Source organism: Podarcis melisellensis (assembly GCF_964234715.1).
Source record: "Podarcis melisellensis genome assembly, chromosome: 4".
Lineage (NCBI taxonomy): Eukaryota > Metazoa > Chordata > Lepidosauria > Squamata > Lacertidae > Podarcis > Podarcis melisellensis.
In genome coordinates this window covers 80,862,636-80,888,666 of record NC_138531.1, presented here as the reverse complement: position 1 = coordinate 80,888,666, position 26,031 = coordinate 80,862,636, and the positions used below count along the sequence as shown (strand labels likewise).

The window sequence follows — 26,031 nt, the reverse complement described above, 5'->3', positions numbered from 1 at the left end:
CATCTAAAGCTACACACTGCAGTATTAATAAAAAATATAAAGAGTGGGGCCAAAAAGTCATGAAATGCAAGAGGTATCTTTACGCCATTCACAACTGCAGTAATTGTTGCTGTCTTCCTAGATTAATTTAACACTTGTAATGGACAGGAAAACCTTGATTTTAACTGAGTCCTGAGTTCCTGAAAGATCACTTGGATCATCTGAGGAAATTCTCCATGTGGACCCACACTATACAGAATATCACAGAGCGGTAACATGAAAACAGGCATGTTCTGCTGCTGCACTTGTGGAAGGAATGCTTCCCTCTACAACGTGTGGGAAGCAACAGCCTACAGCTGCTTCAGGTGTAAAGAAATATCTTTTTGCTGAGGTTTTCCCTGACCTGTAAGAAATCGGAACTCATTTTACATGTTTGAATCTTCTGAAATTCTGTTTTATTCACTCTAGTATGCTGTCATGTGTTTTTATATACCTGTTTTACTGATTTAAGGTTATGCTGTCGATTTTCCTTTAACGTTTTAATCATATTTACATATTGTACACCGCCAAGAGATTTTTTGGAGGGAATATTAAGTGGTATATAAATGATTTTAAGTAAAGTAAAACAAATGCTGGGAAATCAAATTTGCTGATAGGGCCTAGTGTCACAAATCTTAATTCAGTGCTACAGTCTCCCTTTGAATTTCCATCCAGCCACCCAAAGATTGTTGATTTCCAGTTGAGCATCAGAATGCCCTGGGAGATTTCAATGTTCTGCTACTGAACAGACGTGGAGAGCTGGAGATGGTATGCTAGCTTCCCAGCAGGAGGCCCAATGTTGTTTACTAGGAAAGGGAGGGATAAGGAGGCCAGTGCAGTGCAAACACATTGGCACAGGCAATCTGGCACTCCCTTCCAGGGCATTTGCAATGTACCAGCCTCCTTGCTACCTTGACCCCCCCCCCCCGGTAAGCGACAGTGACTTTCCTACCAAGAAGCTAGTGTAGCATCTCTGCTCCACCTGGTGAGCTGCTCCTTTGTGTTAGATATACAGGCATTCATTCTTCTATACTGACATCAATCTATTTGTTCCAGGTAAGAACTGCAAAAGGACGTTGTTGGCAGGTGTTGACAGGCATAACTGAAGATGAATAGGTGAGTGGTATGACAGATGTTATGTGGTCCTGTAATCACGTTGCTTGGGTTTTATATATTGCAGAATTAAGTTTTGCTCGCTGTGGAAAGGTGTTTTAGGCCAATACAAGGTGTAAAAGCATTGAGCTTAGCATGCTGATATTGAATATTATTATTGCTTTATTTAGTCATTTGGAAACTGCTAATCATATGACATTTCATAGCAGTGTGCTAGTAAAATACAGTAGAATTGGAGAGTTAGAAGGGACCCCAAGGCTCATCTAGTCCAACCCCCTGCAATGCAGGAATCTTCACTAAAGCATCCATGACAGATGTGTTAGCATTCCTGCTCTGTGATTGCAGTCATGGGATTGTTGTCTTTCACATGATAGTGTATGTTCTGACTCCACAGAGTGGGAAGTGACAGAGACAGGATGTTTGTGTTACTGTGCTCCATGAAGTAGGACTATTGTCCTTTGTTCATTCTCTTTGCTGTCTGGTGCTAGAGAGAGAGGGAGCCATGTTTTAGTGCTCTATGTGTGTTTATATGTAAATAAAGTAGATTAGCTAAAATGCTGAGTTGCTGAGGTCTGTTACACAAGCTGCAAAGACTTTGCGGATCCCTAAGTGTGCCGATGTCTGTTGGCATCGGTCGCTGTGATGTTTGGGCAGAAGAAAGCTTTTGAAGCTCCCGATCGACCAGGAGGGAGGGAACATGCCAGTCAGGCATGTGTCTTTGCCAGGGTCCTACTCGAGAGTAGGATGAGATCCTGACAAGATGGCCATCCAAACTCGAGTCCACAACCTGCCAAGGGAGTCCATTCCAATGTCAAACAGTTCTGTTCAGAACGTTCTTTCTGATGTTTAGTCGGAATCTCCTTTCTTATAACTTGAAGCCATCAGTTGAGGTTCTAACCTCCAGAGCAGGAGAAATCCTGTTTTTGCTGCTCTTGGAGGAAGCAAAGATGTGCCAGAAGACGGAGCAGAAATCCTGGGGGTGGGGGGGAGGATACCTGCCAACCTATTCCCATCCCTTTATTTTGGCCACAAATTCTGTAAATAGTACACCTTGTAACTGAACGTGCACCCCAAATATTCATGAAAGTTGCATGAGCTTGAAGGGAAAAGGATAAACCACTGAGGTAAAAGCAGTGCGCTACCAATTGCCAGCACACGCAAGCAAGTGAGAGCCTATATGTGGCTTGCCTCCTCCGTGGTGCGCAGCTTGCTGAATTATTTGGATCACCTCATGTAACCTGCCGCACCGAAAAAACATTAGAGCAAGAAAAACTCCTGTATACCACCGTTGCTACGGATCTCATATAAAAGAGGAAAAGAAAAACAAAACAAAAGTTTGTTCCATGTACAGTACTTCTCCTGCTGCTCTGGCAGTTGCATTTATCTCCTAATGTTGCCACTATATGTGAAAAAGTCAGGCTTGTGGTATTTTTCTCTCACCCCTCACCCCAGCAACAAAACATGTCATTATGTCCAGGAAAGGGTAGGGCTTTTGCAAATGAACTTTCTCTCTCTTTTTTTTTTGCAAACTGTCTGACCTCACTGTTTGCTTATTGTGGCTCTAACTCACAGTGACCTTGTAAAGCTCATGAAGTATGAAGATGTGGCAAAATAAATAAATAAATAAGTAAACAAACAAATAAGCAATAATAATAAAGCATTACTGTAATTAAAGGCCATATTAAATTGGAAAAGAAAGGAAGAAAAGGTTCGGCAAATTGTTGTTGTTGTTGTTTAGTCGTTTAGTCGTGTCCGACTCTTCGTGACCCCATGGGCCAGAGCACGCCAGGCACTCCTGTCTTCCACGGCCTCCCGCAGTTTGGTCAGACTCATGTTTGTAGCTTCGAGAACACTGTCCAACCATCTCGTCCTCTGTCGTCCACTTCTCCTTGTGCCCTCAATTTTCCCCAACATCAGGGTCTTTTCCAGGGAGTCTTCTCTTCTCATGAGGTGGCCAAAGTATTGGAGCCTCAGCTTCACAATCTGTCCTTCCAGTGAGCACTCAGGGCTGATTTCCTTAAGAATGAAGAGGTTTGATCTTCTTGCAGTCCATGGTGAAGGAAGGTGAGGACAGGTGACCTCACCTAGGCCCGAAGTCACCCCCCACCAAAGCAGGCTCAAAGCTTTTCAAAATCATTTTCTCAGCAGCTAAGCATCAGAAACATTCCGCTTGCTGTAACTAAAAAGATTGCAACAAAGGTAGGGAACACAGTCCATTGTTTCTCAGGCCTTTCTGATGCCTTCTGGCCTTGCTAAAGAACCACATAGCAACTTACTTTCTGTCCGGGAACCATGACAGAACCACAAGAGATTGAAACATATCTGAACACTCTGAAACCCCTTTCCTGGGAAGGGTGCCAAGAGTCCAATAGTCCCAAAGCTGCTTTCTGTTCATGCTCAGAGGACTCCTGAGGGAGGAGAAAGGAGGAGGGAACTGGAAAGGGATATATATGCTTGTGCACATGACTGTGAACTTTGTGCGTGCTTTTTGTGACTTATCACACTTGCTCCTTCTACCAGTTCATGGGTGGTAGAAATAAAAGCCTTTTCTCCGAAACTATTCCTTGAGTGTCTGTTGACTCCCACTTCCCTTTCCCAGGCGCAATATTTTTCCCACTCGAGGGCAAAGCCTCATAAGGCTACAATGGGACTCTCAAGAGTCTCCTCCAACACCATAATTCAAAAGCATCAATTCTTCGGCGATCAGCCTTCTTTATGGTCCAGCTCTCACTTCCATACATCACTACTGGGGAAACCATGGCTTTAACTATACAGACCTTTGTTGACAAGGTGATGTCTCTGCTTTTTAAGATGCTGTCTAGGGTTCGGCAAATGCATGGACCAAATACTGACATCTTCTCTCTGAGGAAGGATTCTAGGTTAAATAAACAAAAGGGACATCTTGGCTTCTCCTCTCTTGGTCAACAATGATGAATCTTCCCAATATAGTGCTTGCTGATTGAAAGCAAATGAGCCTACACTCTATATCCCAGCCCACGTATGTTTGCAGAGGTGACTAATATTTCTCCTAGAGTTGAAGACGAAAACCTTGAAGAACAGCTGGCGAGAGCAAGGGATGAAGAAGGAATGTTTTCTCATACACTGGATTTGGCAGTTCCTACACAACTGAGCTTTGGCCACATCCAACTGCCTCATCCATAAAGCGACAAAGGCTACCAGATTTCAGAATGATAGCTGCAGTGGTTCTGTCACTAAGGCACCTATGACACACACCCCAAATCCATGTGGAAAACAAATATGGTTTTTAATTCCCCCCTCAAATCATTGTAATTGGAGTGCCCTGGGAAAATAATTCACTGTGATTGAAAGCTAGACCTGCACATGAAAAGGAAATGTTCCCTCCTCTTTCCACAGCTTTCCTCTCAAACTCTGGACATTTCCACAGTTAGCTTGGTTTAATTTCTCTTGCATGTGGGATATAAAGCTGTCAGTCAAGTCCAACATACTGAGAGGACTAACTGCCTCTATGTGGCAGGCAGTTTCGTCAGTTGGTTGCTGCAAGGAGTGTTAACTGGTAACTGCTCAGATGCAGTCTTCTCATGACTGACTACTATCTAGCATATAGTTTATCTATTATGTAACCTAAGCCTGCATTCAGGAACAACTCTGTAAACCTGAATGAATCTGATAGTAAAGTAAAGGTAAAGGGACCCCTGACCGTTACGTCCAGTCACGGATGACTCTGGGGTTGCAGCGCTCATCTCGCTTTATTGGCCAAGGGAGCCGGCATACAACTTCTGGGTCATGTGGCCAGCATGACTAAGCTGCTCCTGGCGAACCAGAGCAGCGCACGGAAATGCCGTTTACCTTCCCGCTGGAGTGGTAACTATTTATCTACTTGCACTTGACGTGCTTTCGAACTGCTAGGTTGGCAGGAGCAGAGACTAAGGAACGGGAGCTCACCCCATCGCGGAGATCTGAACCACCAACCTTCTGATCAGCAAGCCCTAGGCTCTGTGGTGTAGACCACAGCGCCACCCGCGTCCCTGATAGTAAAGTAGTTTATGTTAATATGATTCAGATTCATGTGTGTTTTCTTTAAGAGGGACAGAAAGGGATTATCAGCCAGGAAGGTATAATTATTGACAGGACTCAAACAAGTTAGCAACCCGCTTGTCGCTGCATTAACTCAAACGGGATCATTTAAACTCTGCTAAATTATATAAACGTTTTCACAGTCCGCGGGGGGAGAGGGTCAGGATGAACCGCCATAGGGTGTTTTTTTTTTACAGCTGAGACCATAGAGCCTCTTGGAAGCTGAGTGAGTCCCTGATCTGCCTAGTGATGCCTTGGACTATCCAACTCAGAAGTGTGAGAACCTTCCCCAAATCATTCAATTTCATCTTGTCATTTGGGGTGCACACAGATCTAATGCAGTGGAGGGAAGTTTCTTGCTGGTGCCCAGGATGGGCACACTGGGACCATGGGGTGGGGTGCACTGTGAGGGCGGGGCAAGCTGCCAGAGCGAACCCCGTCCACTGGAGCCAAGTGGGGCCATGCTGTGGTGCCTGCCCAGCTGTGCAATGGGAAGTCCTGCCGGCCCACTCACGGTGCCCTGCGAGCCCAGAACCGCTTTGCAAGATTCACAAAAGTGGCATGGGGCTGGCAGGGCACATGCCTGTTGTGTCCCTCTCATGCAACAGTTCACAATGCCCTGCCAACCCCACGTGAGAAGCAGGCAACAGCTCACGGTGCTCTAATTCCCCCCATTACATTTTATGCTACTGTTGTGCTCAATTATATATTGTATATTTTTTCTTGCATTTTTGCTTTTACTTCTATACTGCCTTGAGAAGCCCTTTTGCTCTGAAAGGCAGTATAAATACGTTTTAGATAACAGCACCATCCAATGCTGTTCTCCAAAATTGGCTGGATAGGTAGCAAAAGAAGGATCTCTGTAAAAAAATGCCCCCGCTGCCAACTCCTTCAACAGGCCCAGATTTAGATTTTCTACTACATCAACAGCTGCAGTGATGTAATTCTATCATTATTAATTATGGATTGTGGCTGAGGGTACGACAAAGAGCGAACACTTTCTCAGACTGCAGATTATTCATACACATTGAGGTCCTTCAAATAAATTGGAACAGCAAAGTGAGAGGGACCACCTGCATTTACAAGGTCCTCCCCTCTTTTGTCCATTTTCAGAATTGAATAAAACATCTCCTCTGTTTTTCTTAGATTTTGAGAATTTTTATTGTCTTTTATAGTTGGTTTTAATCATTGACTGTCCTGAATGTTGCATAAGCTCTAGTTCACAGAATTTATATACTGCTTAATTGTAAAAAAACAACCCAAATCCTCAGAGCGCTTTACAAAAATGATAAAATAATGAATTTATCAGAAAAAAATCAGTTAAAATCAGCTATTTAAAACATTAAAAATAATTAAAATCAACGATAAGCTAAAAAACAGATTAAAACACATGCCAACATACTAAATGTCTGGAAAGGCAAAAGGTTTTTGCAGGTGCTCAAAAGAAGAGTACAGCAAAGGTGCAGAGAGTTTCGAAGTGTGGGCGCTGCCACACTAAAATATTGATTTCTTATGGAGGATGATGGGGGAGGGCAATGTTGCAAGGGCAATTGGAGGGGGCAATATTGTGCATGTTACGTTAGGACTTCACCTCCTCCTGCTGCCACCACTTGTGGGACACTCCTCTGACCCTCCTTTCCCTCCATGGCAGCAGCAGCAGAAGGAGCTGGCTGCTAAAGCCACACTGTTCTCGGCTCCTTGCTTCACATCTGTGCCAAATATTGGGGGGAGGCAGAAGGACTCAGCCCCCAGGAGATGACACCCCTGGTTTCTTACAAATGCAGAAGAAATATTACGTGGCACCTGTAGCAGTACCAGTTCTGAACTAGGAGGACAGAATACAAATGTCTGTATAAATATAGAGGAGAAGAAGAGTTTGGATTTGATATCCCGCTTTATCACTACCTGAAGGAGTCTCAAAGCGGCTAACATTCTCCTTTCCCTTCCTCCCCCACAACAAACACTCTGTGAGGTGAGTGGGGCTGAGAGACTTCAGAGAAGTGTGACTGGCCCAAGGTCACTCAGCAGCTGCATGTGGAGGAGCGGAGACGCGAAGCCAGTTCACCAGATTACGAGTCTACCGCACTTAACCACTACATCACACTGGCTCTCTTCAAGCATTTTGGAAATTCGTACAGTAAGCACTCAAAGGGGGGTGGCAGTAGGAATGAGTCCTCTTCCTTTGGCCACCTTGTGCCCTCCTTGACTTGAAACATCAGAGTTCTAACGTGTGCTGGGAGCCTCCCTGGTTCTAGAAGGCTCCCTATTTCACACAGGCACCCTCCAACTTCCAGGGGTTGAGGGGGATGAAAGAAACAAAGAGGAGGGCCCAGTGGCGTAGCGTGGGTTGTCAGCACCCGGGGCAAGGCAAGTAATTTGTGCCCCCTAACCCGTGGATTTGCGCCCCCTAACCCTAACCCCCAGTTGTTGCGCCCGGTGCGGCCGGCCCCCCCTGACCCCCTACGCTACGCCACTGGGAGGGCCAGAGCTATCATACTCAGTTCTGGCACCTCTCAGGTGGGCGCCGTTGCCATTGTAAGAGAACAAGGGAGGTGTTTGTGGTGAGTTCCAGCACCTCTTTTTCTAGAAAAATAGCACTACTTGCTCCCACCCCCACGTGTTTACTATACACTGTTCCAGAATGCCTGAAGAGGGTTATAAATAAATATGAACAAGTAAATTGTCCTTCTGCTTAAGTGGAGAGTAGTTCTCTAAAAGAAGAAAAGAAATGGTTTGGGAAGGGAAGGAACTGTTCTATAGAAAGTGTTGGGTTCATTTGCTTTTACAAAGCAGCCTCGCTTAGAAAAGAGCATTTCATCAAAACCCAGCCTGTCTCTGGAGGCCTCGTGACATTCTTCAGCAATGCAGAAAGTGAAAAATCAGATGCCAGTCAGAATGTGCGCATGGAAGCCAGTTTCCATAATAAAGTACTTGATCTTCTCAAATAAAAAGCAAAAATCCCGATATGTCTCTATAGGAATAAACTGGCAAGGAACAACAAATAATATATTACTAGAATTGTTTTCTCCTTTAGTCTAGACAAGAGAAGGTGTGATGACCTTTGCTGCTTCTGCCAACACCAACAGTTTACGTCACAGCTGGAAGGACGGTCCCAGCTAATGGAGAGTCCAGTGGCTTGTCAGCCCAACAATCCACTCAGGACATTATTTCAAGCTGTCCTTTGGCATTTGGAGATGCGAAGGCCTTTTGTGCTAGCCTTTTGTGGGTTCATTTGTTGTGTCCAAATGAGGAAAGCTGGCAGAATGTGAAAATGTATATAAATGAGGGCATTGTGTGTTCAAAAGAAGAGAGGTACGTTTGATCTTAGCTGTTACTGATTTACCTTTTCCTCACGATAACATTCATTAGGCAGGATAAGGTAATGCCGCTGAGTCCCCTTTATATTGTCAACAGTTAAAATATAGGCATCATATAAGGTGTAACATCAGTCATGTCTCAAGGCAACATCTCCCCGCCCACCTAACCATGATTTGAAACTTCTTCTGCACCAGGCATTTTCTTTGAACATACAGTCCCTCCTCTCTGTTTCTAGATATTTGCGGCTTCGCTCAAATATACACAGCAAGAAATGTTCACTTCGTGCCACATCAGGGATTCTGGAGCTTGTTTTGGTATGCTCAGAGTCTGAGGCTAGGATCTAGCTTGGAGAGCCACTTGGGACCACAGGTATGGTCTAAGCCTCCTTTAAAGCCATCCGAATTTGTGACTATCGCTAGCTCTTTCCCCACTACTGTCACTAGGCACTGTGTGAAGAATTTTGTCCATCCCGAATCTTCCGACATTCAGCTTCACTGGATGTTCCCAATATTATGTGAGAGGGAGATTTTGTAAAATTCATTTTCTCCACAACATTCATAATTCTACACATCTCTCTCACTCACCTCCCCAATATCCACCTTTCTTTAAACAAGAAAGTCCCAAATCTTACATCATTTCCTTGTAGGGGAGTCACTTTATCCCATTGAATATTTTGGTTGCCCTTTTCTGAACATTTTCTGACTCTAGAATCTCCTATTTTAAGTGAGGTGACCAGAATTGTACACAGTATTCCTAGTGCAGTCATTACGTAGATTTGTATAAAGGAGTTTTATTTCCATTTTCTTTCCAAATGGGTCCCAGCGTAGAATTCGCCTTTATTCACAGATACCACAGTCTGGTCACTCACCACCAGTTCAGATCCTATAAGCGTCCATGTGAAATTAAGATATATATATATATATATATATATATATATATATATATATATTGCCCAAACGTACATCACTTGCTTAACACTTGCTTACAGGTCAATTGGTCACAATTTACCCCACTGTGGTGAGATTTTTGTGCGTTTCTATTTAAATTAAAATTATTATTATCAGAAGTACAGTGATTTTAAAATTTGCACCTATAAATATAAATTAGCATGCAATTTGTATGCAAATCAGTGTGCCGCTCTCTTTTTGGGAGATCATAGAATCATAGAATCTTAGAGCTGGAAGAGGACCAAGGGTCATCTAGTCTAACACCCTGCAATGCAGGAACCTCAGCTAAAGTATCCATAGCAGATGGCTGCCCAACATCTGCTTTAAAACCTCCGAGGAAGGAGAGTCCACCACCTCCCGAGGGAGACTGTTCCACTGTTGAACAGCTCTTATTGGCAGAAAGTTTTTTCTGTATATTTTGTGCATTTTGGCAGTGTGTAAATGTCAACCTACTTAGCTTTGGGCTAAGTAGGTGCACGAAAGGTGCATGCACACGAAAGCTCATACCAAGAACTAACTTAGTTGGTCTTTAAGGTGCTACTGGAAGGAATTTTTTTTGTTTTAGGTATTGATTTGTTAATTTACCAATGGATTTCTATGCTGATTTTAAACTTGGAAGGCCTTCTTACTTCACATATTGAAGACTTGAAGAGGGGTACAAACTTGCTGGTAAAAATGGGGTAGGTAGGTGTGTTTTCTGAGTGTTCCTATAGCTTTTCTCCAGACTAAGTTTTATGCAAGTTATGTTTTTTTTTTTTTTTAAAAAAAGAGATTGGAAAGGGAGGAATATGTGCTGTACAAGGTGCTGAGATCATTCACATTTCAAATGCCAGTCAGACACACGGGAGGTGTTTGTTTTGGGAGATAATTAGATGGTGATGTAATTAGAAGCAGTGGCTGGTGCTAGGAAGCACAATCTTCTAGAGACAGGCATTTCTGCTAATTTGCTGCTGTTCAGGCTATTCAAATGGGAGCGGCCGTTAGGATAAGAACTAGGGGCCCAGGCTTAGGAGAAAACCTGCAGAAGAGAAAAACAGGTTGGGTGGCTGTTGCCCATGCATTTGCCAACTGCTTCTCATGTCCCTCATGCTTTAAAGGCAGGGGGTCTCTGGATTATAGTCACAGAAACCTGTGGCGAGATCAGGTACTCTGGGCTCACTCCCTTGTTCATCACCATGTCGTAGAAGAACTTCAAGCAACTGCAGCATTCTCAGCCTAGGCTGAAGAATCTCACTCCCAAAGTTCTCACTTTCTGTTTCGCTTATCAAATATACCACTCAACCTGTTAATATACCACTCAACCTGTTAACTTGGTGCTGACCTTTCGTTCAGCCCGGACACTGAAATCCAGCGCCCAGGGCCTTCTGGCGATTCCCTCATTGCGTGTGTAGGTCCCCAGGCCACCCCTCAAATAACTTCACACATAACACGTAATTTAGTTTTGGTTTTGGGGCACTATTTTGGCCACAACTTTATTAAAATACAAAATCAGTGAGTAGTTGTTTAGACATTGGTTATGACCCCCCGCCTGGGACAGAACTGACATCCCGAGGTCCGATCGGTAGCCAGTAGAAGAGAAAGTCAAACTGGGGGTCATTTGAGCTAAGCGTCAGACCCACGCCGCTCACCCCAGCAGCTCCCCGAAAGCTTGCCGGCCCAGATCCTATGACAAGGATTCCCATGACAGGGACTGGGCGGCCCTGGTCCCATGACAGGGATTGGACGAAATCATGGCAAGCCCCAGGATTCCTTTAACGGAATTCCCTTCAGCGCAATGGGAGGGGCAGGCCCAGCCTGACCCCTCCACCACCAGCATATTATAACCAATGCCTAACCGCAACCTTACAAGTTGTGACGAATTGCTGAGTAGTAGGCAAAAACCAAACGGCACAGCCAATCACCAAATGGCAAAATTCCTACTAGGCCCCTGCGCCAAGGCAGACGACCCCATGACAGGCAAAGCAAGATCAACCGGAAAAGAGGGCGGGCGGGCGGGTGATCCGATGCACTCTGCAAAGAGAAAGAGAAACCAGAGTGCACCAATATTTAAAGACCATGGTCCCACCCACCCAATTTGCAACATACAATTTGCCCCAGCAACCCAGTTATCCAATCACAATGCCAGGCAACAACTATTAACCTGCCTGGCAACAAGAGGTCTGGCCTGGTGGCCCACACCGCAACACGTGCTCTCATTTATTGGAGAACACGCTTTGCGAGAAGTGAGGTTACAGGGAACCAGACAGAGGGCCTTCTAAGTAGTGGCACCCACCCTGTGGAACGCCATTCCATCTGATGTCAAGGAAATAAACTACTGTCAGACTTTTAGAAGACATCTGAAGGCAGCCCTGTTTAGGGAAGTTTTTAATATTTAATGCTGTATTGTTTTTAACACTCGATTAGAAGCAGCCCAGAGTGGCTGGGGAAACTCAGCCAGATGGGAAGGGTATAAATAATAAATTATTATTATTTTGATTATTATTATTTATCTGATGCTTAAAGTTCTGGATATATATATATATGGCAGATCAATATGTTGATCTAGCCAGGCCTGAATGTAACTTTCCTCACAAGTTGGCCCTTTTAATTTGTTGGTGAATCCATAAATTGAAGAGTCAAGACTTTCTCCTCCCCATCCCCCGCACCCGGCTCCCTCTTCTTTCATTTCCCTGAGCTGTAAGTCCACCTGTCACCACTCCAGTAAAATTACTGGAATTTGTCTTTGCCTTTTCTCTGCCTTTCATGAATACCCTATTCATGCCATAATCACTTCCTATCTCATCTGCTTCAATTGCATTGCAAATATGGCCTTTCTTTCAAAATCCTTCCCTTCTAAGATATAAACTCCATCTCACTGGAGTATGAATGGCTGGATTCTGCCAAGAGAACTACTGAAAAGGGGAACAGAGGCTTCTCTTAGGAATGTGTGGCGCACCAAGCAAAAGGTAGCCCACGAGCTTGCCAGGTATCTTGCAACCCCATTTTTGTAATCATGGGTGAGCAATAAAAACAGAAGGTTCACAAAGCTCCTGAGAGGGTGCATACATACCCAGTGGTTCTCTGGATTGCAGGTCCACGTTGCAAGAAAGCCCAAGATCTGCCCAAACCCTATCAGGTGGGTTGATGTAGCCATGAGAGGGTTAAATTTAGAAACTATTTATTTCTAAGAGCCATTGACAGGGAGAGCCAACTAATTCTAATTTTGTCCCCATACTCCCCCTTGGATTTGGATTTGATATCTCGCTTTATCACTGCCTGAAGGAGGCTCAAAGCGGCTAACATTCTCCTTTCCCTTTCTCCCCCACAACAAACACTCTGTGAGGTGAGTGGGGCTGAGGGACTTCAGAGAAGTGTGACTGGCCCAAGGTCACCCAGCAGCTGCATGTGGAGGAGCGGAGACGCGAACCCGGTTCACCAGATTACGAGTCCACCGCTCTTAACCACTACACCACACTGGCTCTCCCTTGGCCTGGTTGCAAGAAGGCAAGCAGATGTAAATGGCTAGGGGGTGCAGATTGAAATTGGAGGGGCAGTGCCCCATTTGCCCTAATAGACAAGCATCTACTGGGGATCCCAAATGTGTCCCAAAGTACAAAAAATATTTAGGAAAAAACCCTTTGGGGAGGAGAAGGCCCAAACAGCCCACTGGGGTCTTGGAGACCATGCAATTCTGCCTTGTACCATGAGTTAAAAGTAGACTGCTGGAGAAGGAGCAGAAAGAGAGTTGGCTGAACAGGTCCCCCTCATATTTGTTAAAACAAAGCACTGCTTTTTGCAACCCACTTAAAGCAAACACGCTTCATAAAAACTACATATTGAGTTAGCTGAAATTTGCTTGGAATCCGTTTATGCCAACCCTGGCCTCCCTCATTCTCCCCCCGCCCCCCCTGCTCTCCACAATCCCATAAGCAAAGGATCAACGTGTTGCATATCCTTAATGGGCATGACCACTGGAAGGATTAAGGTAAGGATCTTAACAGTCGTCAAAGTTCTGAACAAATGTTCATGTTTGCATTGTTCCCCCCATGTCTTCACCTCGTTTAACAGGAAAGGAGGGATTTTGTTTCTCCACTCTTACTATGCTCCTTCTATTTCCCAGAGACTGGCTGACTGCAACCATGACTGACAGCTTGAGTCAGCAGTGCAGCTGGCCTTTAAGAACGGAGGTATGGAAGACAAGGCAGCTAACCCATGATGGCTACGTTTGACCACAATTGTTGGAGGCAGGATGGTCTGAAAACCAGCTCCTGGGAATCACAAGGAGGGAGAGTAGCCAGGGAGTGCTCCTGGGTCCACTTTCATTGCCAGAGCGCCAGGTGACCTCAGTGACTAGGAGCGCCTTCCACTAGCTTTGGCTCGTAAGACATCTGGGGCCATTTCTGGACCGGGGTAGCCTGACCACTGTTGCCCAGGCACTGATAACCTCCAGGCTGGATTTCTGCAATGCCACACCTTCCAAGTTTCCCTATCTTCCCAGGACAGACCTGGTTTTACAGAAGCCATCTCCATTTCTGATTTGAACCCGGAATGTCCTGCTTTTCCTTAGGATGTCCCTATTTTCATTGGAGAAATGTTGGAGGGCATGGAGTTATGTGACCCCTGAGACAAAGGGATAAGAAACTACACAACCTTTAGAAGACATCTGAAGGCAGTATTATGTTTTTTATATATGTTGAAAGCCACCCCGCGTGACTGGGGCAACCCAGTTAGATGGGCAGTTTGCAAATAATAAGATTAGTAGTAGTAGTAGTAGTAGTAGTATTGAATAAAAAGGTAAAGGTAAAGGACCCCTGACAGTTAAGTCCAGTCATAGATGACTCTGGGGTTGCGGCTCTCATCTCGCTTTACTGGCCAAGGGAGCCAGCATTTGTCCGCAGACAGTTTTTCCAGGTCATGTGGCCAGCATGACTAAGCCACAATGGAAGACTGAAACCAGAGCAGCACACGGAAATGCCGTTTAGCTTCCTGCCAGAGCGGTACCTATTTATCTACTTGCACTTTTTGGCGTGCTTTCAAACTGCTAGGTTGGCAGGAGCTGGGACCGAGCAACGGGAGCTCACCCTATCGCGGGGATTCGAATAGGACATCCCTATTCTCATCTGAGAAATGTTGGAAGGTATCCAATCTGCTTTATAAAAATATAATTAATTGATAATCACAGCCCAAGGACACATCATAGCTAGACAAAAGCCTTCAAGCAAGGTGTGGTGTGGAGTCATGCTTTTGAAGGATGTGCTGGGGAGAGTATCATGGTTTAGGAGGAGTTCTGAGGGCCAGATAAGGGAGGTCTGGTGGCCTTGGGTTCTAGGGTCCCCCGCTCACGCCTTGCAACATTTGCCTCCAATTCTGCAGAGAATGGAGAGGAAAAAGAGGCACCTTAGCCCTTCTTTGGGAATTCCAAAAATGTAAAAGGGTAAAGAGAAAAAAGAATTCTGTGTGTTTTGGAGGCTCAGTTTTATCTTCATCTTCTACACTCTTTGCAGGTGGGTGTATTGCCAAATTATATACATAGTTTACTTTCCATACGGATTTCTTAAAGGAAAAAAAATGGCTTAACATTTGTTTACAGTTTGCAAAAACTATTTTAGTGATTCATTTTGGCTGGGAGGTGAAAACAAATCAAAGATATAACAGTGCTATAAATTCTCTAAGTGAAATATAATTTGAAGGAAGAGTGCAATTGCTAAAAATTCACTCCAGGTCAAATATACAATTTGTTGATTAGGAGGTTGAACAAATGCTTTTGATATTTTTTTTTCAAAGGGAAGAGATGGTTTCATTTTAGTTCATATTTATTATATGGTATGTTCCAAAGCACAACTAGCAATTTCCTGACCTTCCAGCTGCTCTGTCTGTGATCCTGGGACACACCTGCAGATCACAGAGTCACAATTGCTGTAACCTAGTTTTTTTTGTTTTGTTTTGTTTTGTTCTCACATGCCATCTAGGTCTAGAGGCTTCCAGTGATTTTCTTCCAAAGCACAGAGAAGAATTCTATGTATCTCAAAGCTATTTTAAAATAATTCATTTTGTTCCCACCATCAAGGCATCAACAATACTTTGAATCATCTATGAGCTAGAAGACTGCATTTTTAAACATTTTATTAGCACCCGCTATCCCAGTTTTCAAATCACATTATCATTGTTGATGCTTGTGCTCAGGATACTGTTAAAGTTGTTCAGTGGAATCCCTGAGCTGGGCCTTGTGTATGAGCTTTACATGTCAAGAATGAGTTTCAAAGCTTTACCGTAGAACAGTCTTAAAACTATTTACATATAAACATTGCATGGACAATATAACAAAGCAATATGTTGCAAACTAGCAATGTGGCTCAGTCCTTTAAGTTCTTTATGGAATTCATGGTCCGAGAGAGAGATTATAGCTTGTTCATCATTGCAAAGCTTCTCTGCTACTGCTGCTGATACTAGCCATCTCTGACTTCTCAAGTTTCTTCACCTACTTTGAGAGCTGCACCTCAGGTTTCCTCTGATGAGTCATCATCACACCAGACTTCCGCTTTCACCCAGAGTGCAACTTTTCGGTTAAGGTAAATTTCGGTGGTTACTGTATTATTTTGTAAGCATTTTAAATGTTTTGTTACAATTAACCAGAACAACTTTAACAAGTGTTGGAGTACTGATATGGTCACATTACCCATTTCCATTTTTGAGTTCACACTTCTTGCAACTAGGAATATTGAAGAAGTCTGATAAAAATGTAAATGGGAGGAGAAATTGCTAATCTTCGCTTAGTTAAACCATCTATGGCCTTTTAAAGTGGTGGGTATTGTTTTGTTCATTACTATGCTTTGTATTTTTTGTGTTTATATTTGAAACCATCCTGTGATCCTCGGATGAAGGGCAGTACAGAAATTCAAACAAACAAACAAACAAACAAACAAACAAACAAACAAACAAATATCCACCTCATGTCTGGAACGGAAGACAATCCAGTGACTATGATCTGTTGTTATTGTTGTTTTCAGTCTGCAAACGATATGTAATTGATCGCACACCCCATTTGCATCGTGTTTCTTTGCATTTAAATGAATGGGGTGGAATAACACAATGGCAACATCATGTATATAATTTGCATAATTAATTACATAAATCATATGAGTTATATAATTCTGCTACAGTGGACAGTGAAACAAATAGTGTAGTTTTTCGTAGAAAATGAACTGCAGTGGTAGAGAAACAGTGTTGCATGTGATGAATACAGGGTGGAACAGGCAAGGGTGACTTCTTACATCCCTAGCTGCAACACATTAAAGCCTGAACGAATCTGTGAACTCAACACAGAGACCTCCATAGTGTTCCAGTCAATACGTGCAGGTGGGCCTGGATGAGGGCAGAATGACATTATTATTCTTAAGTTATTACTTGCTTTACTCTTATGGGACAGTGGCCCAGTCACCCTAATGGACACAATCCAGGGGGAAGAGGGAGTAACAATATTACAGTGCAATTTGTCTTAGAGGTCTTTTGCTCTAGTAAACGGCATATGAAGTTTGTTAAATGAAAAATGCAGGGTGACTAAGTCCCACTGAGCTCTGTGAGGCATGCTCTCGGGTGTAAGTGGTGTGGAATTGCAGTCTCAAGCCCTTCTACATATTTGTGAGACTCACTTTCACAGCTTTTATGTTCTCCATTCCTTTTTGCCAAGTTTTGGAGGTGGTGAGCTATTTTTTGTTTTGTTTTGATACATTTGACACTAGAAGTCAAGATTTCCAGACACTCTTCCCTCAGTGCCAAAGGGTTAAAGAAGAAAGTTGGCTCCTTCAGTAGGTTTTTCCAAGTTTTTATTGCTCTCTGCTCCACATATCCAAAGGAGGGGGAAAAACCCCACCAAATCAAAATGTACCTATGTGGAGGTTTTCAATTAGCTCTTTTCACCCTCATGAGCACAAGAGTACTCTGTGGGAGTACTTCACTGAAGACCTGTTGCTGTTGATATTGCTATTATTATTATTAGTAGTAGTACTTGTAGTAGTCATTTGATGGCTATCATTTAAGTCTTAATTTCTCTTTCAAGCACAATGCCAATTTCATGGCCAACCTTATGAATCAATATGAAGTAAGCCATTTCAGGTGGAAGCTTCTAGAAGGGTAGCCATCTTGCTGCCTCTACCTGTGTGTGCCATGAAAAAAATGAATTCCACTCACATGTTGAGTGGGATCCCAATGAACCACAAGTTCATGTTGCTTCAGATGAAACAGTCAAAATAGGCAGTGTCCTGCTTGGCTTCATTCTTGACAATAGTGAAAAAAATGATGTAGAAGTTGGATATAAATCTATAAGTGACCTAAAGGCAGGGATGAAGAACCTGTGGCTCTCCTTATGTCATTGATCTGCAACTCCCACCAACCTCAGCCAGGATATTGGATGCAGTATGCTTCTGAATACCAGTTGTTTGGACAATCAATGGCCCCAAGGTCACCCACAAAGCTTTATGGCCGATTGGGCCTCCATTATCTCAAGCTGAACAATCCACATGCTATATACAGTTCTAACTCTCCCAGTTTCATGAAAAGAGACTCTCCAAAACCGTATATAATGTGTGCGCGCACTTCAATGGTGTGTGTCATCGCTGCAGGATATTTTAATACAGTTTGAGCTCTTACATGTTCAAATCCAGCATTAGAATATTTCTAAAAAATTAATGGCTATTGTTTTAACCTTGTGATTTTTCTCTGCCGTTAGGAAGAAAATGAAATTGTATCTGCTGAGATTCATTGCAGAGGGTAGTGTTTTAATAACACAGCGTTTCTTTACCCCTCCTCCTCCTTTTCATTTGAAAATCTCTCAAGATTCAGGGGGCAAAAAACTCCTGACTTAATATATGTGCAAATTACTCATAGCATTCATATCCCTTGCTCCTACAAAGCTGCTCTGATGATGCTATTAAATGAAGGGCATATGGCAACCCTTTCGGCCTTCCTGGTTAATTGGAAAATGGTTCAGTAACTATTTAATATAATCTTGTTACTGTTACTAGGGAAAGGGTAGTTTCACCAGCAATTGTGACTTTAGTTCCCAGAAGATTAGTTCTTTTGTACCTCTTCCCTCCACCCAAGGAAAATTCCTGAACTTCAGCCGATGCAGAGGAACACATCTACCAGCTGTGAGGCACATGTAGGATTACAGCAGGATTGGCCTGGAAAAGCTCGAATTCACAAGTATGGTAAACCATACTCAGCATGGTATCTTATTTATTGGGAACTTTACAAAACACTTTCATCATAATTCCTTTCAAAGACAGGCTGAGCATAGCATGCCTTCTTTATGCATTCCTTATTACATTATAATCACAAGCTGTCTTAGTGAAACATAATACTATAAGCCTAAATTTTGAAGGAATGGTGAACAAAGCATTTTTATTTTTATTTTTTTACATTGTAAATTAGCTGTTCTTGTAATTGAAATAATAGAAATAGCCTGAATCAAAAGTTGAAGAATATGATTATTGTGAATATGTGGTGGCTGTCAGGGGTGGGGTGGGGGGAACTCAACTACTTCTTGGATACATCTGAGAGCAAGGAAGCCTTGTTCATGTATGGTGCATGACACTAGCTATGAAAATAAGAATGCTTTAGTCACAAAACAAAAGCTCAGTCCAAATAGCCAGGGTTCTGATAAGCAAGAGTACCATTTACATAAGGGGTGAGAGACCACTAGCTCATAGGACAGAGCTGGCCCATCAACCCTTTCTCAATAGCCCACCAAACTCCTGCCATTTACCTTGGCAACTTCCTGTCCCTGCCACACCCCAATCTGCTCTGGAATTAAGGAATCTGTCCAGTAAAGCATGGGAGGAGACAGAGGGGTCTGCAAAGGGAATGGGGAATCAGTGAAAACCGTATCCTCACCACACATTCATTTACAATAGTCTTTGCTGGATCTAGGTTCTTCCATTCATGGGTTAGCAGTCAATAACACAACTTTCACCTTGATGAAACTGCAGTTGCAGTTGATGAAGAGTGGTTGCAGTCGCAACTGCCTAGGTAGCCACTTAAGTCTTCTGCTCCAAGACCTGAAGCAGCTTGAATGTGGCTGATTTGGGTCTTACCAAAGGTGCTCGCACAGCCATAATAGATAATAATAATAATAATAATAATAATAATAATAATAATAATAATAATAATTTATTTGTACTCTGTCCATCTGACTGGGTTTAATTTGATTGATTAAATTTAAGATGGATGTGAGAAACTGGTCCACAAACTAGGATTTATTTTTTTTGCAACAGAACCTTGCTCTGTAGGCTTTGTGTGCAGTCCAAACATATTGAAATTAGAGCAAGTGCATGGCATGCTATTTTATTTTATTAGCACATGTTTATACCACTTTTCTTCCATCATGGGACTCAGAGAAGTGAACATAGGGTTTCCAGGTGATTCCCCCATCTAGCAACTGATCTGGCCCAAACCTGTAAGGTAGCTGCATCATGTACTTAGACTATGTCCTGGGAAACCATGCATGAGCATCTCTGTATTCACCCTGAAAAGGGTTGAGACTTGTGTCCAGCTGAACACACACAAAGGCCTCAAAGGCACTTGAAAAAAGTCCACTGTGTTGCTACCTCAGCTTCCTTCCTCCTGAAGGCAAAGAAACTTGCCTTTGGGCAAATAAAAGGACAAACGGTGTGTGTGTGTGTGTGTGTGTGTGTGTGTGTGTGTGTGTGTGTGTGTTGGTGCCTTTTCACCATTCTGAAATTATTTCTCTTGTTATGTAAAAAGAAGTTGAAGACAGTCCTTGGAAAAAAATATCACAGTTGTGGAATGAGAAATTATAGACAGTGGAACACATTGCATGGAAGGGCTTGTTTTCTTTCCTTCCGGTTTCTGATCCATAAGAAATGTTTTCATAACTTTTTTTCATCCTTCTGTCTGAAATCATAAGGACTGGAATCAGACTTACAATGTTTTAAAATCTATGCAATGGTGGTTGAATAGCAATTGCCTATGTTGAATGGCAACTGCAGGAATTGGTATGAATGTGCACATTACTCATGATCCATGAAGCCTCAGGCCCTCCAGGGACCCAAGGAAGACTTGAAAGTGGGGTGAGGCACTGGCTGCTGCAACCAGGAGGAACTTTCACCAACGCCGTCCCCGATGGAAGATATGTCCCCACCAGTCCCCAGCACAATTTCCATCTCTTCAAGCTTGAAGAAGTCAGGAGATACAGAATCAGGCAGAGACCCACTAAAGAACATAGCCAGCTTGTTCAGAGAGGCAGAGACTAATGCAGAAGAGCACTTGCCTAAATTTAGAAGGCTTCAGGAGGCTTCAACTCTCTGCTGAGGCAACATTGCCTAAAAAGGGGGAAAGAAAAGCTCTTGAGCTAATACAAGTTCCCTTGGAGCTTTCCATGGTCCTGATATGGTCTGCCTGAACCTGAATGCACCATGCTGCAGTTTCCTGAATCTGCCTTTACCTGATGTGATACTACAGATTGCGACATTACCTGGTGTGACCTTGTTCACTGAGACTCTATATAATAAGCTTTAGGCTTCTGCGTAGCAGGGTAACTTTGAGGAAACCTATGGTTGCATCAATATACTTTGTATATGTGGCATTTTAACATTGTGTGCATGAGTATATGGGCACATGACAATAGTAAGTACATTGAGATTGGCTTTCTTTTCTTTTTTTGCCAGTATTTATCAATGCACCGATCTCACTAGTAATTTAGAGGGAGAAAGGAGATGGAGGAAATGGAAACTGCAGCCAATAGTTTGTGCTCCAAATCTAGGAATTATCATTAGAAATATTTCCGGTTAATTCCACGTGTGCATCCCCCAAGTTAAATTGGAGTACACTGGAGTGCAAAACGGGGGAATAGGAGAGTGAATCAGAAGAGCTGTAAAGGAAGAATGGAATGAATGGAATTCATTCATCCCCATTTTAACTGTAAGGCTTTCGGGAGCTAAGCTGGAGCTCTATCCCTTGAGCCACTTGGTCAATCGCAGTGGAATGAGGTGAGGGCAGAGAAAGAGAAGATAAGCCCACGGCCGGACAGAGCAGTCTCTGTTTAGAAGTATTTATAGGGGCAGAGAATATAACTTGATCAGCTCTCATCTAGAAGTCTGAAGAGCAGGCCTGGTATTAGCACATGGCAGTGTTGGGAGAGAGCCAGAACTGGGCTGTGATGTACAGACAAGTCTCTGCCTAATAGTTCTCATGCAACTAGTTGGAGACTTGCACTAGTCCTCTCTGAGGAAAACCCATGGCTGACATGGCCAAAGCAGGTTTCCATGCTTTTGTCTTGATCTACTTCTTCTCACTTAGATTTCTCCCTCTGTAATGTACCAGTCATACTATGGGAGACGAGGGAAGGAGAACTAAATATATGGATAGAGACTATTTACACTTATCAGTTAATAATAATAATAATAATAATAATAATAATAATAATAAGCTGCTAAAACAAAACAGACAGACAGATAGACAGACAGACACGCCCTCTTTAACAAGTGACCCCTTAATTCTCAGTCTACACCATGTTCCAGACTTTAGGTGATTAACCTATCACTTAAACCAAGGTTGAGAAACCCTAGGCCCCAGGGCCTCTCTGCATGGTCCTCATTGTTCGTCCCAGGCCATGCCCCTTTCTCCCCAAACTCCACCATTCACTGGTCCTGCTTTGCATTCCAAGTGTGGCTGGAATGTGTCCTTGACCTGTGGATGTGTTGTAAAAACTAGTCTACCGTACAAAGATAAAATTTCCATTTGTTGCTCCACCCACTTTTGCCAATGGCCCAGCCCACCACTGGCATGTGATCCTCAGAAGGTTGCCCAGAAGGGAACACAGCCCTTAGGCTGCAAAGGATTCCCCACCCTTGACAACTTAATGATCATGCTCCTAATATTCCTAAATATAGAAGAAACTAGGGCAAGGAGACAGCATCTTAAAAAGCAGAGACATCACCTTGCCAACAAAGGTCCGTATAGTTAAAGCTATGGTTTTCCCAGTAGTGATGTATGGAAGTGAGAGCTGGACCAGCAAGAAGGCTGATCGCCGAAGAATTGATGCTTTTGAATTACGGTGCTGGAGGAGACTCTTGAGAGTCCCATGGACTGCAAGAAGATCAAACCTATCCATTCTTAAGGAAATCAGCCCTGAGTACTCACTGGAAGGAGAGATCCTGAAGCTGAGGCTCCAATACTTTGGCCACCTCATGAGAAGAGAAGACTCCCTGGAAAAGTCCCTGATGTTGGGAAAGATGGAGGGCACAAGGAGAAGGGGATGACAGAGGACGAGATGGTTGGACAGTGTTCTCGAAGCTACCAGCATGAGTTTGACCAAACTGTGGGAGGCAGTGGAAGACTAAACAACAACAACAAAGGCAGGGAGAGCCAACATGGTGTCCTCCAGATGTTTAGGACTCTGACTCCCACCAGCCCCAACATGTATGGCCAGTGCTCAGAGGTGATGGGAGTTGTAGTCCCAAAAAATCTGAAGGGCACTACATTGGATTCTCCTGGTCTTGCAAGCCTCAAGTTGAGATTTACTGAAGCACTTAGGAAATTTGCCTGGAGAAGAAAAGCAGGTACCATTAAGAACAGCAAATAGGGGGGGAAACACCCTGTTTTTTATATCTAGTTTTACTGTTCATCGTGAGGCTTGTCTCTTGACAGGCATAAATCACATTTGCAGATTAAACTAATTTTCTGTGGCCTAAAAGGGCTTTTCTGGATCCAGTCATTACAATTTTAATTTAACCATTCCCATATGTGGGGAAAACATGTCTCGGTGCAATGATGTAAAACTTTATTACAGCAATTGAGAAACTCATCTCCTCATGTTTCTTCTGCACTTTCATATGCCTTGGCTGCCGGGAGGTAACGTAAGGAACGTAAAATTTAATGATGCAGTGATCCATAATGATAACTTGCCCATAAGTCATGCAAAGAAGGCCTCAATGGGGAACAGCTGGTGTGAGAGAGCATCATCTCTTTCTAATTAATGCCTCAAAAAGGTGTACAGCTATGTTCATTAAGGAGTTCACCCGAATTCAGCAAACTGTAAAGCTGAAAGGTTGCCACTTGCCACATTATCATTAAGCTATAAGACCCCCTAAGGTCATTTGCTTAGATGCAATTCAATGTTACTTTTACAGTGGTACCTCATGTTACATACGCTTCAGGTTACAGACGCTTCAGGTTACACACTCCGCTAACCCAGAAATAGTGCTTCAGGTTAAGAACTTTGCTTCAGGATAAGAACAGAAATCGGGCTCCGGCGGCGCAGCAGCAGCAGGAGGCCCCATTAGCTAAAGTGGTGCTTCAGGTTAAGAACGGTTTCAGGTTAAGAACAGACCTCCAGAACGAATTAAGTACTTAACCCAAGGTACCACTGTATTCAAGAAAATGTGTTTAGGGTGGATGGATCTCCTTGTTTCATGTCTGTTTTATGTTCACATTTTAGCCATAATTCCATTCTATTTCACACCCCCCCCCCCGCAGATCACCTTTTTGAACTGTTCCTCTCATTGTAGCATTTAAATGCGCATTTTCCTTCAAAATGCAATTTAAATGTGTACTTTCTCTCAAAATATGTATTTGTTTGCATAGTTTGGTATGTCTAAATTGCCAAGAGGTGTGTCACAGAAGGGCAACATCTGTGGGATAGCTAAATTACAACCTGCAAAGGTAAAGGTAAAGGTTAAGTCCAGTCAAAGGGGTGTGGTGCTCATCTTGCTTCAGGCCGAGGGAAGCTGGCGTTTGTCCACAGACAGCTTTCTGGGTCATATGGCCAGCATGACTAAACTGGTTCTGGTGCAACGGTTCTGGTGCAACGGACACCATGCTGAAAGCCAGAGCACACAGAAATAGCGATACCTATTTATCTACTTGCACTGGCGTGCTTTTGAACTGCTAGGTTAGCAGAAGCTGGGACAGAGCATCTGGATGTCACCACCGTTGAGTGGATTTGAACTGCTGACTTTCTGATTGGCAAACCCAAGAGGCTCTGTGGTTTAGACCACAGCACCGCCCGCATTCCCTTACCTTTTACCTTTACAACCTGCACAATAGTTGAAGTGGTACAGTTCAGGATATTTCTTATAAGAACTCTATAATACCTAATTCCCCAAGGATAGCTACAAGACAGTAATGCCAAAGTGTTTTGCTTAAGGATTCTCAGGCTTATCTTTTAGCATGAGCTGAAATTCAACTTGTAACGTATTTCATTCATCCATTGCCATTCACAGATCTGGAAAAAAGGACTGTGGTCCAGACAATGGAATGGAATCAAGGACAACTGAAAAATGCTGAGATAAGATGAACATTAAAAAGAAGCAAATCTGTTGGAATTTAAATAAAATTCTTTCATAGCATACTTCTTAAAAAGAAGTAATAAAGACAATTTTGTTGGGAATCTGAAGTGAGAAGTTGTCTCTAGTTCCAGTCACCACATAGAGGCAGCTTAAGGTCCAAAATAGTTTATTGCTGAAGAAGATAAGGCTTCAGAAATACAGTTCTGGACATTGACATACAGCTTGTAGGCTTTGCAGATACAGATGCAGATATATACAAGCACATAGTATCTCTTTTGCTCCAGCTTCAAGACGTAACACAGACTCCAACTCACATACCGACTCACTGACTGACTAATGAGCTGACATGCTTTCATCACTCATATAAATGGCACTAGCTCATTGCCATAGCAACTGGTTTGGCTGACCATGCACCTGTTGGCTTATCTCATACATGGGGCAATGTGTGCTCATGTCTAGTTCCCCCAACAGAATCTGATAAGAATCAAACAAAAACAAGGTGCCCTTAGTGGCATTTCAAATATAACTTGAAGAGGTACAGTCTTCATTCAGGGTGTATTCTATCTCAGGTTTCCTGAAGGATTTATTTATTTTTGAAAACACAGGCCCTTTACAAGGGAAAGGTACTCTGCCCGAGTTCAGAGGCACCATGCCCTTAGGTCCCTGGGGGAGAAAATCTTTGTGCCAGAAGTTCTGGAACCAACTGTTGGCAAATGTGTCTTGGAGCTGAATTTGAAAAGACTTTGGCCAAATGTTTGTGATGAAAAGGGTTCTGAAACTGTAGCCATTTGCTTTTCAAATGCCAAGCTATTTCTGACTAATTGGATTAAAATCCATTTTATTGAAAGATGTCTGAACTAGTCAGGTCCTTAGTGATACAAAGTGAAGGAAAGTAAAAACACCAATGATGATAGTGATGCTTTCTATCAACATTTCACATCTGTCCTTAATGTGAAACAGATGCATTCTGGAACAAGCCATTGTTTTCTACTCGAATGTGACAATATGCTTTGATGCTTTCTCCTTAATTGTAACATCATGTAATGAAGACCTCTCACTGTGTGTGTGGTAAATTGCTGAAGACTTTGGTAAGGGAAAGAAAAATTGGTAAAAGAAATTCTCATGGACCTGTAGTCATTGTTCTTCTTGAAAATCAGATTATTCCTTTCAAAGCTATGGAAATGCCAAATGGGAATTTTGGAACAACATTGACAGACAGCAGCATACATAACTATGCTTTTATTATTCCCTGCAAGCTTAAGAACATAGTAAAAGCCCTGTGGGGTCAGACCAAA

At 43.1% G+C, this 26,031-nt stretch overlaps 1 long non-coding RNA gene across 2 annotated transcripts; it reads left to right on the top strand.

Annotated features, from left to right (window-relative positions):
* Window positions 1-24,827, top strand: LOC309369001. Of its 2 annotated transcripts, XR_014167995.1 has the most exons (4): window positions 1-1,134; window positions 8,222-8,499; window positions 13,552-13,768; window positions 15,401-16,336. It is a non-coding gene; the product is annotated as an uncharacterized lncRNA (long non-coding RNA). The 2 variants fall into 2 exon arrangements; XR_014167994.1 differs by lacking the exons at window positions 1-1,134; window positions 8,222-8,499 and adding an exon at window positions 24,671-24,827 and having other exon boundaries at window positions 11,852-13,768; window positions 15,401-16,000.
* The last annotated feature ends 1,204 nt before the right edge of the window (window positions 24,828-26,031 follow it).